The 17,245-nt window shown below is 46.1% G+C and overlaps 1 pseudogene; it reads right to left on the reverse strand.

Annotated features, from left to right (window-relative positions):
- Positions 1-17,245, reverse strand: part of LOC111752067 (tigger transposable element-derived protein 1-like) — a 557,455-nt pseudogene that overhangs the window by 48,027 nt on the left and 492,183 nt on the right.

Genomic DNA, 17,245 nt, shown 5'->3' on the forward strand with positions numbered 1-17,245 from the left:
GAAGAAAAAGTCACTTTGGGGTCTCAACTTCTTTTTCACACATAGATGGTTGATTAATTGACCTCAAAGGTCCAGTCCATTGTGGACAAGCCATGTTTCTAGTTGCTGCCACATGGAGATGCACAGAAAATGCAACTCCAGGCTCTCCCCTCTCATCAAGCTCATTCATTTAGGGAAGCTTAGGTCCTAGGAGATTTGCCATTTGAGAGGGCATCAGATCTGTAGGAATTACTTGGTTGTGGTTTTGCCAAACATGTTTCTATGCTTGTCTGGACACCTGTTACTGATGTGGACTCTCCAGGGCCAATGGTCCATGATCTGGAGCTGGATTCTTTATGGCCATTAAAGGGGAGACAGCAGAACCTCCCTGAATCTTTTGCTCTGGAGAGAGAGAGCGAGCCTACTGGGAGAGGGGGAAGTGGAGAGGGAGAATAAGAGAAAGATGGCTTTTGATGAGGACCTCCCACGTGAGATGGTGTGTGTTCTCTCAGTGAAGACAACCTTTTGACACGTGTCATTATTATCACAGATGAGAAAACTGAGGCTCAGAGGGGTTAGGGAAAGTTTCAGAGCCAGGCCTAGAACTCTGACCTCCCTGACCGCCAAGTACTCACCCTTTCTGTGATCCCAAGCAACTTCCCAACAAATGCAGAGCCCACAGGGAGTCCAGCGGCTTGGGTGGGCATCCCTCCCAGCTCCCTGCGACCAGGGGCAAGTCACCATCCCTCTTCGGTAGGGGGTCTGGGCTGGGCTGTCTGGAGCCCTTGCAGTTTCTACAGGCTCCATGTCTCCCTGTCCTCAAATAACTCCAAACACAGCTGTCCTCAAGCCCCAGATGGTGCTAATGGGCCTTTTCACCCTCCCCAGCTCAGTAGAGTCTGTGATACCCTGTAGGGTGTCACACTGACACCTCCTGCCTGGCATACTTTCCTGCTTGGGCCCTGAGCCTGCTACCTCGTTCAGATGCCGTATATTCCAGCCCCGTCTCTGATGGCCAAGGCAAGCTGTGCCAGCCGTGGTCGTGGCTGCCTAGACACTCCAGAAGCACTGAGTCAGCACCCTATTCATCACAGATGCTCTTCATCCCCAGGGAGAGCACGGAAGGGGCGGGGCCAGACTTCTCACTGGAACTGACAGCTCATTTCCCTGTGGGCAAGTCCCATCCTTACAAATCTCTCCATGCAGCTGGCGGAGCTCACGTGGATGAGAATAGAGGCTGGGAGAGAAGCAGCAGAGGGGTAAATACCAGGTCTGGGGAGGAGTCCCCGTTTACACCCTCCGTGATAGCTCCTCACATCCCTGCTTGTGCTCTTCAGAGGTTTCTGTCTCTGGCTTAGTTCAAGTACCTATTGCACACCTAGCTGAATAAATCCAGACCACGCAGAGACCACGAGTCAACGTCTGTGACATGCGCGAATGAAACAAATGGTGAATGGAAGCACCAGGATGTCCCAGGACTTCCAGCTCAGCTTTCACAGAGGTTCAAGGAAGGCAGTGATAATAATAAGCACATTTTTTAAGAGGAAGAACATAAGCAAGCTCATAAAAGAAACACCAAAATGGCTCCCCAGTAAACATATCTAGTGAGAGCCGTTTCTTACCTGTGCTGAAGGCACCACTTCCGGTGACCAAAACTAAAACGCTGTTCTCTTTGGAAGCCAGCATTCATGTCCACTCCTGCGGCAGCCACCCTTCTCTTACACACGGCTCTTCCGTCTGGAAGGGAGAGCTTGCCCAGCCAGTATCTCCTGAGGGTCCTCCATGAACTAGTTCGAGGCTGCTGAGTTTATGCCTTGAATCCTGTAGGGGATGGTGGAAAAACATGGTCAAAGAGGAGTCTGCACTGTCAACCTGAGATAGTGAAATCTCGGCCTGCTCCCAGGAGGCCCAAGTCCCCAGCCCCTCCCCACAAATGCTTTTCTGGGTACAGGGCCAGATCTCCACGTCCTCTCCAGGGAGACGGTGTGGCACAGTAGCCCTAGGGCCCACCACACTCTACCTCGCACCCAGCACTTAACTCCTCTAAGCCTCTATTTCTTCACCTGTGTGGGAGGCAGAATTCCAGATGCCCCCTAAGATTTCCGGTTCCCCCAGTGTACACATCCTGCATAATCCCTAAGGCTGCGAATACGATGGATTTTACTCCTGTGATTAGGTTATATCATATGGCATAAAACCCAAAAACCAAATCCATTGCTGTTGAGCTCATTCCAACTCATGGCGACCCTATAGGACAGAGTAGAACTGCTCCACAGGGTTTCCAAGGCTATAAATCTTTATGGAATCAGACTGCCATATCTTTCTCCCTTGTAGCTGCTGGTGGGTTCGAACTGCTGACATTTCAGTTAGCAGCCAAGTGCTTAACCACTGTACCACCAGGCTCCTTTTGTCGTATGGCATGGTTGACCTTAAAATAGGGAGATTATCCAGGTGGGTCTGACATAATTATATAAGTCCTTTAAAAGCAGGTTTTCACTGGCTGGTTACAGAAGAGGAAGTCAGAGAGATTTGAATCACAAGAAGGGTTCAAGGGGCCAGTGCTGGCTTGAAGACAGAGGGAGCCATGTGGAAAAGACCTGAGAGCAGCCTCTAGTTGCTGAGAGAAACCCTTATCCAACCACCAGAAAACTGGACCTCAGTCCTACAACCAAAAGGAACTGTATTCTGCTTGGAAGCGCATTGTTCTCCAAAGCCTCCGGAAGAGAACTCGGTCTAGCCAATACCCTGATTTCAGCCCCGAGAATAGAACCCAGCCACAGTGTACCCAACACAGCAATAGAAAACTAATACAATCTGTAAAAGTAATCTATATTAGGGCATGGGTGAGAGTTAAATGCTATAGTAGACACAGACATAAGAGCACACTATTCCCCAGATAGCCACATTAAACACTGCGTTTATTTGGAGCCAAGTGGAGGCCTGATTCAGGCAGGAGCTCGGCACCCTTACTGAATGAACAGACAAACGAGTGAGCATCAGTATGTAATGGTTGACTTATCGGGCTGTTATAAGGATCAAATAAGAAAAACAGATGAAAGTGCTTCGTAAACTAGAAAGTCTGAGTTATTTTCAGTCAAGTATGATATGGTATGGTACCATCCACGTTGCTTTCTGTGGACAAGGCTCTGGTTTGTCGGCCCGAGGTAGTGTGGTGTTGTGGCTGAAAAAGTGGGGCCAGACTACATGGGTTCAAGTCCTGGATCTTCTATTTATTTCTTCTGTGGCTTTGGTAAATTGCTTAGTCTACTGGTACCTGAAGAATGGAATTGATAATGGCAACTACCTCCTAGAGTTCAGATAATTAGCCAGTGAAAACGCCATAAATCATGAGAATACTGTCTGATATAGTGCTAGAAGATGAGCTCCCTAGGTTGGGTGGAACTCAAAACATACAGTGGCCACAACAATAGATTCAAGTATACCAATGATCATGAAGATGGTGCAGGGCTGAGCAATGTTTTGTTGTGTTGTACATTAGGTTACCATTGACCTTGAGCCCATTTGACAGCAACTAACAACAACATGTGTAAAGGGCTTAGAACAATGCCTGGCATGTGGTAGGAGCCATATAACTGCTATGAGTTTTATCCCAGAAGGGAACCCAATAATCTAGGTCTGGAGCAGGCCTGAACCAGGCCTCCCCTTGGCCCTGAACATTTTGTTTTGTTTGGTGATTTGAGGAATACAATGTGCTCTTATGTTTATTATTGCATTTTTTTTTTTTTCATGCCCTTATATCGTCACTTTCACAAGCTGTATTAAATTTCCTTCTTTTGGGCACCATACTTTTTATTAACACAGCCTTGGGTTGTTAGTGTTTTGGCAGCCGCATCACACTCCTGATTCTGATGGAATTTACAGGCAACAGAAGTCCCTACGCTGTCCCCTACCCAGCCATACCTGCTGCCATTACATCCAGCCAGCTCAGTCCTACCCCCAGGGCCATACTGCGTATAGTGGTGCTATGTATAGTGTGTGGTTGGCCTTGGTCCGCAGCTCCAGTCTATCATGTCCTGATTCTGTTGTCCAAAGCATTCAAACTTTTCACTACTCCATAGTTTTCCATCATCTGCAGATCTGACTTTGCACCTACCAATATGTCACAATTATTAATAAAAATGTCTGTGTCCTACTTCTCCTGGTGTGGAAACACTGCTTTCTCAAACTTGTTATTCTTCAAACACGACCCCCAATTTCCCACCTGTGAGCCTTTGGTCATCCAGTTTCTTCACTTGTAATGCTAATTGCCCTCCTCCGACAACCAAATATACTTGGTCAAATCCTCCTTCAGAAGACTCAGCTTGCCCCCAACAACCGAACGTAAGTTCTGCCTCCCTGGAATACCCAGAGCATATGTGCTATGTATCTCTCAAGATAAATAGCGGTGTCCACTGTGCACAGAGACTCTACAAGTCTTAACACCCTTCTAGATGGCACACAGCTTGGGGAGGGTCAGTCTGACTCAGTCCCCGCCCCTAAAGCCTGGTGTATCATCTCACACTCAGTGTACAACAATTCCCTTTAGACCCTAATTCAGTTGTTTGTTCACTCACCAGATATATGCATTCAGCACCAACTTTGGCTCAGGCCGAGTGGTAGGTGCTAAGAATAAAAGACGGCAAAGATTCAGTCCCCACCTTTAAGGGGATCACAGTGAGTAGGGGGAACAGAGTAAGGATCAAAGAAATGTTACAGTGTTCTAGGTTGTCTTAGTTATCTGGTGCTACTATAACAGAAGTACCACAAGCAGATGGCTTTAACAAAGAGAAATTTATTCTCTCACAGTCTTGGAGGTTAGAAGTCTGAATTCAGGGTGCCAGCTCCAGGGGAAAGCTTTCTTTCTCTGTTGGCTCTGGGGGAAGGTCCTTGTCATCAATCTTCCCTGGTCAAGGAGTTTCTCAGTTCAGGGACCCCAGGTCCAAAGGACGTGCTGTTCTCCTGGCTCTTGTATCTTGGTGGTGTGAGGTCCCTCTGTCTCTCTGCTCACTTCTCTCTTTTGTATCTCAAAAGAAATTGACTCAAGATACAACCTAATCTTGTAGATTGAATACTGCCTCCTTAACATAACTGCCTCTAATCCTGCCTCTTTAACATCATAGAGGTAGGATTTACAACACATAGGAAAATCACATCAGATGACAAAATGGTGGACAATCACACAATCCTGGGAATCATGGCCTAGCCAAGTTGACACACATTTTTGGGGGACATAAATCAATCCATAACACAGGCTTTAAGCTATGACGTGGTAAAGACATAAAGAAAAGAGGGCTCAATCCAGATGACTCAGATGATGTCTCTGTGTGTGCGTGTGTGTGTGAGACAGAGAGAGAGACAACATTTCAAACAGGGAACAGTGTAAGTAAAGGCAAACCAAAAAACCAAACCCATTGCCATTGAGTCAACTCCGACTCATAGTGACTTTATAGGAGAGAGTAGAACTGCCCCATAGGGTTTTCAAGGCTGTAATCTTCAAGGAAGCAGATTGCCACAGAGTGGTTCACGGGTTCCAACTGTGAACCTTTTGTAGCCAAGTGCTTAACTACTGCACCACCAGGTCTCCCTAAGTAAAGGCAGGAGCCCCCAAACCGAATGGCTGAAATGTCTAAGACATCGCATGCAGTCTTATGGCAGGAGGCTGGGCAGTAATGGCTAATGAGGCAAGAGCTGGGCAGGGACCAGGTCACGAGTGTTTGATATATGAAGCAGCCGGGGCTTGGTCTTGCAAGCAGAGTGAGGTCACAAAACTGTTTTAATCAGTGAGGTAATGCTGTCAGGTTGAGGAGTGTGACTCGAGGAGAAGAGAGGAGCAGTTGAAAGAAGTGAGACGTCTGTAGGGACCCTCCTCTCCTGGCTTCCTCTGAGGCATGACTTATAGCAGGGCCCAACACACCTACATCCAGGTCATGGGAAAATGTTACACCAGAGCCTGAATTTCGAAATGGTAAACTGAGATGTATGTTTACCTCTTCTCCCCCAACACCAATGAAATATAAAGAAAAATGTACAAACAAGAACAGATCCATAGTGGCACCAGCTGGCCAGAAATTCTGAGGAAAAGCAGATGAGTGGGAGTGACAGAAAATCTAATCAGGGTTAAGCTGGCCTCACCCAACATGGGCCGGGAAGCGGCCACCTGTGAAACACCCGAGGCCCATAAACTCTCCCTCAGAGGCAGTGGAAGCTGGGCCAAGGGCAGGCTGGCTGAAATTCCTGAAATCCAAGGATAGAGAGTGAATCTCCTGGGTTTCCAAAGTGACCAAAAAAAAAAAAAAAAGGTAGTGAGAACAAAAACCATCTACCCCAACCCAGTTTACTGTCTTAATGTTTCATAGCTTGGGTGATTTTGCTATTCCAAGAGACTCTTGCCCCGGCTCAGTTGTTCATTACAGAAACTTCTGGAAGGATCTGTCAATAATTCAATCAACAGGTAGTTTGTACCTAAGATTCTTAGAATCCCTTGCCTTGCCTCAAAAACCCTTGTCTCACTGTTTCCTCTCCTGGAAATTATGGCCTTACTCAATCCTAATGAAGCCCCTACATTGAAAGACCTACCACATACAAAACTCTCAATCCTCAACAAATCCCAATCTTGCCTCCCCTCTGCCTTCAAGATGCTGTCAAAGTTCTGTGGAGGTGGTGTTCTCCCTTACCACGATGAACAACAAACTCAGCTTTGTCTTATCAGCAGGTTCTGTTCATGATATTTGTGGAGCTGGTATTTGACAGTCTCTACAAAAATTTTTGAGAATCAAATAGATGTTGGACTTGACACTTGCATCATTAAATGCTAGAGAGCAATGGAGCAACGACTACAAAAGTTTGAGGAAAAGGGGTTGAAACCCTGATATCCCATATTCAGCCAAGTAGCAAAGCAAAAGAGAGAAGTACTAAAATGTACATCTACTACAACAGAAGAAATATAAAGCCGCAAGCTGGTTCTCTGAAAAGACCAAGACATGGACAAGCTGCTGGTAAATCTGACCAGTAGTGAAGGGTAAAATCACAAATGAGCAGTAAGAAAGAGAATGTAAACAGATACATGGATTTTCTTTTAAATTGAAAAGAATTCTATATATAACTTTATGTCAGTGAATTTGAAAATGGATAGTTTTCTAGAAAATTATAAGTTGCAAAACTGACTAAAGAAGAGGGAGAAAACCTGAATATAACAATAACTATAGAGGAAACAGAAAAGTCTATCAAAGATGGAATTCCAAATCAGTGGAGAAAAATACGAATTATTTAAATGAAAGAGCTGGGGCAACTGGCTGGCTGTTTATTCATTCAACAAAATTTATTAAGTACCTACTAGTGGTGGCACCGGGCCCTGGGTGGCACGAACTGTTAAGCATTTGACTATTTGCAGAAATGCTGGCAGTTCAAACCCACCCAGAGGTGCCTTGAAGACAGGCCTGGTGATCTACTTCTGAAAGATTATGGGGAAAAATCATGGGGATGGTGCAGGACCAGGCAACGTTTTATTCCATTTTACATGACTCGGGCCCATTCAACAGCAGCTAATAAGAACAAAAACATGTCAGGCACTGTTCTGGGCACTGGAGATTCAGCAGTGAACAAAACAGGTAAGGGCCCTGTCCTTCTGGAGCTGAGAGTCTAGCCAGGGGAGATGGACAATAAACATACAAAAGAGGTTAAAATAAATGATGAGTGCCATGAAGAAAATTAAACAACAGAGTAGGGAAGGTAAAGAATACTATTTTAAATCAGCTCTGTGCATCACACACACACACACACAAATTCATATGGATTAAAGATGTAAATCAACATGTAAACAAATCCATGAAAAATACCAGAACTATTAGTCATTTGTGTGATTTAGTGTTGAAAATGACTTTCGCAGCATGAACCTTGGTGCTTGTCTTAGTTATCTAGTGCTGCTATAACAGAAATACCACAAGTGGATGGCTTTAACAAACATAAGTTTATTCTCTCACAGTCTAGTAGGCCAGAAATCCAATTTCTGGGTGTCAGCTCCAGGGGAAGGCTTTCTCTGTCGGCTTTGGAGGAAGGTCCTTGTCATCAATCTTCCCCGGTTGAGGACCTTCTCAGTGCAAAGACCCCAGGTCCAAAGGATGAGCTATTCTCCTGGCTTTTGTTTCTTGGTGGTACAACGCCTATGTCTCTCTGCTTGCTTCTCTCTTTTATATCTCAAAAGAAATCGGCCAAAGACATAACCTAGTCTTGTAGATTGAGTCCTGCTTCATTAATACAATTACCTCATTAACATCATAGAGGTAGGATTTACAACACATAAGTAATCACATTAGATGATAAAATGGTGGACTATCACACAATACTGGGAATCATGGCCTAGCCAAGTTGACAGATAATTTTGGGGGACACAGTTCAATCCATAACAGTGTTCTTAAAGGAAAAGATGAATAGATGTGACTACATAAAGATATTAAATGCTACCTATAAAAAACAGAGACAAGATATAAAATATTTGCAACATATATAAAAAAGAGTCAATACCATAGTATGTAATAAGCACCCACAAAGCCCTAAGAAAAATACTCCATTAAACGGAGAGAGGAAATGAACAGACCCTTGTTCAAGAAACAAAAATATCTAATAAAAATGTGAAAAGATGCTTGGCCTCATTAATAATTAAAGACATATATGCTCCAAGTTTTTTTTTTTTTTTTTATGCTCCAAGTTAATATCACTTTTCCCGCATTTAAATGGCAAAGAGGAAAATGATTGCTACCATCCAGTGTTGAAGAGAAGGAGCAGTCAGAGAGGACTTCTCAAACGCTGCTGGTGGGGTGTAGATTGCTGTTAGCTGCCATCGAGCTGGCCCCTGGCTAACGGCAACTCCATGCACATCAGAAGGAGGCTGCCTAGTCCGGCGCTTTCCACGATTGGCTACATAGTGGACCATTGTGATCCATACGTTTTCATTGGTTGATTTTCAGAAGTAGATCCTCTAGCCTTTATTTCTAGTCCATTTTTAGCCTGGAAGCTCCACTGAAACCTGTTAAGCCTCATAGCAACATGCAAGCGTCCACTGATAGACGGGTGGTGGCTGCACATGAAGTGCTTGGTCTAGTAATCACACTGGGCCTCTGACATGGAAAGCAAGGATTTTACTGCTGACATCAGTACAATATCTACCAAAATTTACGTTGACCCAGAAGCTTCCCAAGCAAGCGTGAGCACACACACACACACCCACACACATCATCATCGTACACAAACATACACACAAATGCATACATACGGATGATCACTACAGCACTATTTTTAACCGTGAAGATGGAAACAACCTTAATATCCATCAGCAGGGAATTGGTTTAATAAGTAAATGATGATAAATCCACCCAAGGTAGTCATATGAGGTCAATAATGTTTCTTAATTAAAAATAAATGCATTCTCCTACCAATAATAGAGACTCACTGTGCACTTTGCCCGGGTGATGTCCCTTCCTCCTCATGGCCTGCTCTAGCAAAGGCACTACTGCTATCCCCGTTTTTCACATGAGTCTTGCAGAGGCTGAGAGACCTGACCAAGCGGTAAACCTTGGTTGGTCTGACTTGAAACCCACACGCTTAGCTGCTACACACACTTCCTCTCAATGAGATGGTGTGAAAAAAAAAAAAAGCAAAGTCACAGACACACACACATATCTGCGTAGCTGCACATTCTAGAAAAGACCTAAATGTTAAACACCAAGTTGTCAACTTGTCCCAGGGATGGGACTGAGGTGGGGTGGGTTTGGGAACATGCATTTCTTTATACATTTCTATATTGCCTGCTTTTTTTTTTTTTTTTTAACAGTATTATAATTAAATTTATAAATTAAAATTTAAAATTTATTTTTAATTTACTGAAATGTATTTCTAATTTATAGTAATTTTTCAATTTTTATTAAATTTATTTGAAATTTAAAGTGCATAATTTAAAAATAATGTAAAATGTCTTCTTTTAAAGAAATGTTTGGACAGGAGGGGCCTGCTGTGGGAAGAGAGGCCCACCTGGAAGGTGGTGCTCACCCAGGGCAGGAAGAACCAGGGCCAGCTCCTCTGTAGGCACAGCGGTTGGTTAGCTTGAGTGCAGGCCCCTCCCCACCTTAGGGAGAAACATCCCAGCATGCCTCTCTGTTGGCAGGTGAAGAGTACCCCACATCTGGCCTGGGCTCTGGGGTTGGCATCATTGCAAGGGAAGTTTGTTGAATGAAGGGTTAAAGACAAACCCCTAGATACCTGGTAGGGGTGAGCCTCACATGGTGATCGTGGTGACCAAGGGCACAACACAGCTGCTTTCTCACTGCTGACAAGGAAGCCAGCAAGGCTTCGGGCCCCCACACTCAGCCTCCACACCCTGATCCCAGAGAAGGTGGTAACGTTGGCTCTGAGGCCTCCAGCCGCCTTTCCTGATATACAACGCCCCTCCCCCGAATTGTGTACAGACAGGCGTATTGCAAATATGCAGATGAGAAGGGTGGGCATACAGGAAAGCTGAATTTGATCTGCTTGGGGCAGGGAAGTATGGGGTGAATCTTTCTATTTTTATTGTTGCTATTGTGGTCCATGGATCAATAAGAAAACATGGAAATCCAAGGCATTGGGACATATGGCACAATTACATGGAATAACCTTGGTTGATCATTCTGGATACTTGGCAATTGAGAAAGGAAACAGGGAACATTATTGGAACGCCTCATTTATCCAACACGACAGGAAGCAGCATGGGATAACAGAGGTTCAGCCCTGGCAATAGAAGACCCTGAGTTCAGGCCCTGGTTCACCCACTAACAGCTGTGTGACCTCAGCCAAATTACTTAGCCTTTCTGAGCCTCACTCTCCTCATGAGTAAGAAGTGAAGAACATGACTCCTCCCCAGGTTTCCAGTGCAGATCAGACGAGACAAAGTATGTAAGCAATGGAGCATGGACTGCACACACAGGAAGCACTCCACAAATGTCTATGACCTTCATCAGTTTGCATCAGACCTTCCAATCTCCCTCCTTCTGTCCATCTCTCTTTCTGGCTCCTGTTTTGGGATCAGCTCAATGAGGTTTCCTGTCTCTTTCACCATGGTCGTTAGGTCTCAGGCCTTCAGCAGCCCCGCAGGGACTCCGATGGCTAAACTTACTAGAAATACATCCAAAGTAAAAGTTCTGAGGCTCCAAGCAAGGCCCTGGGTGCTCACCTTTGCTTCAAGCACCGGGCTTCAGTCTGTGAACACTGTCGTGTGCATCGACAGCCCTTCCTGGTTCCTGGCTGTGTTTGGGGACATGAGACTGTTCACTCCTGAGGCAGATGGCTCGTGGATCAGCAAGGCATCCCAAACAAGGAGAATTAGCAGAGACAGGCAATGGAGCTCAGTCTCCAATATGGACAAGATATGTTTTGCAAATATCTAGGAGATGTTTTCCAGTAAAGACAGTGTTTTTAAAAATAGAGGGCAGTGATGCGTTCCCATTTGTACTGAGGATAGAAAAAGAGGAACTTACAGTGCAGGGTAATGGATTCCGTTTAGTGACAGGCAGGAATATCCTGTCCTATAAACCATGTGTTAGAATTGGAATTGGCTTTCAGGCATTGGTGGGAGGGGCTCACTGACATATGGAAGGCACCCAGCCTAGGGAGTTTAGGAGGATAACGGAGTGGCAGGAGGAGAAGGTGCAGGTAAGACTGGAGGGGCTATACGGTGAGGTTGAAAGCTTCCAGGGCTCAGATCAGAGGTAGAGGAGTCACTTCCTACCACACCAGGTGCATCTTGTGGTCACCCTTGCTCACCAGAAGTCCCCTGGGAGCTAAGTACTCACCAGAGGGGCAGAGAGAAGATACTTTCTCCCATTGCTGGGTGCAACAGGAAGCCCACAGGACTGACCCACATTTGAGGTCCAGATGCATCCAGCTAAGTGACCTTCAACAAGACACTCCTGTCACTAGAGCCCAAGATGCAAAGTTGAAGAAGATCCGGTCCCTGGTTTCAGGGTGATACAGATCTAGTAGGGAAGATGGGCATGAAAATCAATGATTTCTCCCAAGGAGCCCTAACTCCATGCTGCTTCACACCAAGAAGCCTCATGACATCCCCCCAGTTTGTAGAGACGGAAGCCAGAGGTAGGGTTGGAATTCAACATTGGTTAAGTGCCTGCCATGTGCCAATACTGCCCCTATATTATCTCATTCTCACAGTGATGCTACAGGTGGCTCCACTGTCACCATTTGACAACTGAGGAAACTAAGGCTTAGAAAATTTAGGTGTTGACAGTGCTACATAGCAGAAAGAGAGTCCAAGGCTTTGGCATTAGATAAAGCTGGGCAACACCAGTCTGTGTTGCTGTGTGGCTCAGGCAAGTCATTTCACGCCTTTGAGTCTCAGTTCCCTCATCTCTAAAATGGGAGCAACACTACATACCTCAGATCATTGTAAGAATACAATGAGATAATACACAGTCTGCTTTCCAAAAACATCACCTTCTCCCTATCCATCTTTCGGTTATTTCTGATCGTTCAGCTTTACTTATTAGTTATAATTATTTTGTGTTCTTAGATAAGAAGATGCCAGATTCCATAGCAGGATTGCTGCAGTGTATTAATTGGGAGGGTAACAAGAAAAACAAAGCAGGTTGAGACCTCTGGGAGACCCCAGGGACAGCAGAACCTCAACCACTGGTCCACAATTGTAGATGATGCCTGCTGAGAAGGTTAGGGGCTAACAGAAAGGGTGATGGTTCAGACCCACTTAGAAGCACTTCAGAAGGCGGGCCTGGCGATCTGCTTCTGAAAGATCACAGCCCGAAAACCCTACGGAGCAGATTTATGCTGCACACATGGGATATATTGAGAAGATTGCAAAATAAGGTATGTGTTTTTGGTCAGGAGGAATTGCTTTTTGCCCCACAATGTCTGTCTTCTTAGCTAAGAGGGGAAGCCTGGTGACCCGGGGCCCGCCAGGGACTCAACCAAGCTTCTGGTCTAGATTCTATCCTGCCCCAGCTCTAGACCAATGCTAGACCTCTCCCAACCCCTCACTCCCACTACCAGTTTGAAGTTTCAATCAGACAAAGGAAGTTGTTTGCCACAGAGCCCACTTGGTCTGCTGTGGTGTTCTTCCTTTCTTTGGACTTTGTGGCTGTTTGAGCGGGTACCTTTTTCCATAGAAAGTTTCCATTGCATCAGTTATTTACATTGTCACCATTTATATGTGGGCTCTGGTTTCGAGTTGGTGAACCAAATCAGGCCCTGTGGGGCCCTCTGCCATTTACAGTGGGGTGAGGCGTGCCTACAGCCCTGGGCCAGCCCTCAAAGCCAGCCAGCCCCACCATTCTGGGTTGTCTGGCTGTTAGAAGGAACTACCATTAATCCGCCCAGTCCCTTTAGGAAGCCATGTTTTAGAGCAGGACTTAAGAGCATTTAAGAGCACAGGCTCCTGGGTTTGAACCCTGCCTAGCTGTGTGACCGTGAGCAGTTCTTTACTTAAAATCTCTGTGCTTCAGTGGACTTATTTGTAAAATGGGGCTAATAGTAGCACCTGCCTGGCTGGATTTGGGGGAAGAGCCAATCAGTTAATCCACATAAAGTGCTTAGAACAGTATCTGGTTCAAAGTCTCAATCGACATCAATAAATGTGGCTCGAGCCCTCTTTTGCCTCCGCCCTTGCTCATATCCCCATGTCCATCCCCCTCAACTAGACCAAAACACGACAGTATTTGAACTGTCCTCCCAAGCTCATCCTCTCCACAGGGCCAGAAAAACTGCCCTGACATCCAGCTCTCAACGTGGCACTTCCCTGTCCCAAATCCTTCAATGGCTTCCCACAGAGAGTAAAATCTAATCTCAAGAGCTCCTTCACAAATATGCCAGGCTGCCTCTGACACAAATGCTCCTTTCCAAGCCCCCTGCTCTTGCCAAACTAACATGCTCAGGGTTTCCCTGCCTCTGTGCAGTTCGATCCATCTGGAATGCTCTTTTCCATTTCACTGCGGCTAAATCCAAACCACATCAGCCCATATGAACCCAATTCATATTCCACCTCCTCCATGAAGCCCTTCATGACCCCACACTCACACTCTGGCCATTTACAGCATTTGATCTCTTTATTGTGGGGCCCCAGTGATGCAGTGGTTAAGTGTTCGGCTGCTAACCGAAAGGTGGGAGGTTCTAACCCACCAGCTACTCTGCAAGAGAAAGATGCGGCAGTCTGCTTCTGTAAACATTACTGCCTGTGGGGCAGTTCTTTGTCCTATAGGGTCTGTATGAGTCGGAATTCGACAGGATGGCAATAGGTTATTGTGGCGTTTACCTCCCTACCCTGCGTGTGAAGCATATGACATACACAAATGCTCGCCGCCATCACAGATTAACCACACGTTCTTTGAGACAGTATTGGACTGTGGGTGATTCACCTCCATATCACTCCCAGAGCCTTGAACATAATTGGTGATAGGGGAAAATATTTGTGGGTGTGTTGGTGAAGATGAATCAACAGCCCAACAGCATCCACACGCTCTTCTTGGTTCTCCTTGAGGGGACCAGAGACTGGGGCATTAGCCATCCCCAGCTCCACTCCAGGGACCCTGCTGCAACTCCCTTCTCTAATGCTCCTACCCTGTGTCCAGAGATTTTTCTGTAAGACTGGCCATGCCATACTGTGCTAGTTACATTACTGTGTGTCTGTCTTTCCTGCCAGACAGTGACTGACGTAAGGGCAGGAACAACATGTACTCGTCTGTGTACTCTAGCACTCAGCACAGGGCTTGGCATGGAGTTGGCCCTCAGTCAAAGGATGATGAATGAATAAATGAACACACTACCACTGGCCTGCCATCCAGGGTGTTGCCCCTACTGACATCACCATATTCAGAAATTCACTTTCCAGAACCATAAAAAAAAAAAAAACTGTTGCCATCAAGTCAATTCCAACTCATAGTGACCCTATAGAACAGAGTAGAACTATTCCATAGGGTTTCCAAGGAGTGGCTGGTGGATTCGAACCACCAACCTCTTGGTTAGCAGCCAAACTCTTAACGACTGGGCCACCAGGTCTCCTTCCAGGACCAAGCAACTTGTTAATTTGCTAAAGTGGCCGGTACACAGTCCACTTAGACCAAAGTGTTTCCCCAGGATACCTACCATCTGTCTGTGCTGCAGTCCCAGGGACCCTGAACACCCTAAAGTCAGCAGGGGAGATGCTTGCCTTTGGAGCATCAGCTTAACCTGGGCACCTGGAGGCTGACTGAAGCTTTGGGGCAGCTCCAGCATAAGGGGAATCTGAAAGGCATTCTGTACCGAGACCTTCCATGTTGTTGCCTTCCCTCCTGCTCATCCTGCACAACGCCCCCATCCCCAGTTTGTACCCACCTTACTATCCTCTTACCCCTCACCTGGCCCTCACCTCAGCCTTCTTCCCTCCCAGGTGGTCTCTACTCTACTTATCATTCTTCAAATAGCTAAACCCACAAAACTATGGCCGATATGTAGGGTGGGGGGAGGTGAGCAGGACCTGCAGTCTGTCATTAACTGGCTGTGCATGTGACTGAGAACAAATCATGGCCCTTTGTAAGCCTCAGTTTCCCCTTCTGTCAAACCAAAAACTTGAATAAGCCCATCTCTAAGGACCCCTTCTGTGCTCACACAGAGACAGGACTCCATGTCTATTTACCAGGCAGAATAATTCTTCCCAATTAAAAAAAAAAAAATCTGGAGAGAACCATGTGTCTTTCTCTGCTCCTCCTAAAAGCCAGGGTGGGTCTCTTATTCTGAGAATATACATTGGATCCCATTTTAATCCCTAAAGGAATGTTCTCATTTGATGGCAATTTCTATGTCCTTATAGATCGGGGATTTAAAACACACTCACTTACGCATCTGTTCTTTCTTTTGATTTTAGCATCTGGGCGAGATAGGTCTTTGTTCCTCCCATTTTACAGATAAAATGAGGGTCAGAGAGGTGAGTGACTTGTCCAAAGTCCCCCAGCTGGTATGTGGTAAAATGGAAGCTGGCCCCTGAAATACTACACCTGAACTGCTCCAGGCGTTGGACCCAGGAGCTGGCTCACCTGACAGCCAAGCACGACGCTTTAGTGAAACAATGGCACACACTTCCCTCTGCTTTCCCAGGAGTTTTCTTCATGTGAGCAGAAGCACCCAGAGAGGTACAGTCTCCCGCACAAGGCCTCAGAGTGAGCTGTAGAAAGGGCGCTGCCTAACTCCTAGAACCCAGCACTCCGGAAAACAGGCAAATCTGAGAGCTGGACTTTGTTCAGACCGAGAAGCCCTTATTTCTGAAGATTCCTGTACTTTCTACCTCCTAACCCAGGGCAAGAGAAGCTCTACCCCCAAGACAGTGCAGTGCCTCATTCCTCCTGATCTCCCAGGCCCTGCTGGCTGCAGGGCTCCTCCTCTGAGTCCCCCAGGTGGGGTTGGCCTCATGTGATCTCACCACCAAACAAGGAGAAAGAGAAGGTGAAGGTCCACACCCTAGAAGAGGAGAAACCAAAGCTGCAATTCTGGGCCTTTCTTCGAGCCTGGCTCGCCCATTGTTACTTAAAGGTTTCATGTCATACTGGTCCCGTCTTCCAAATTTACAGTGTAAGCACCTTATCAGGAGTCCCCGAAGTAGGACCTCCACATGCACTTGAGCAGTGCACAACCCGCACAACTTTCCCCAACCCACGGCTTCTGACCATCCCCTGCAGAGCATTTATCACCACTGTAATTAAATAACTAATTGCGTAATTACTTCATCTCTTCTCGAAATATATAAATTCTCAAGGACTAGGCCCTGTTTGTCTTATCCCCAAGCTGTAGACCAGCCTTTAGCATAGTATTTACACAGAATCCCCCCCAACCCCAGTGCCGTTGAGTCGATTCCGACTCATAGCAACCTATGCACTCAATAAATACGCATTGGATTTATAAACTCATTCAGCCACTCACTCATGCACACATTAATTGAAGATGTGTAGACTTGCCTAAGAGTTGAAGGCTAAAGACTTATGCTTTGGTCCCAGCTTGACCCCTACTTCCCCACTTGCCCTTGGGCAAGGCGTTTCTACTGTCTGGGCCTCAGTTTCCATATCTATAAAATGGAGTGTGGAGTTAGATGACTTCTAGGGTTCCTTTCAGTTTCTCAGGCTGCATGATCCATGCTGCATTTAAACATGAGTTGGAGAGTGAGTACCTCCCTAGGCACCTCACTCTCCTCACCCTAGTCCTGGCCCGGGTTTCCACATTTTCTCCAGGTTTCGCCCAGAACTATGGC

The sequence above is a fragment of the Loxodonta africana genome, chromosome 3 (genome assembly GCF_030014295.1).
Source record: "Loxodonta africana isolate mLoxAfr1 chromosome 3, mLoxAfr1.hap2, whole genome shotgun sequence".
NCBI classification, from domain to species: Eukaryota; Metazoa; Chordata; class Mammalia; order Proboscidea; family Elephantidae; genus Loxodonta; species Loxodonta africana.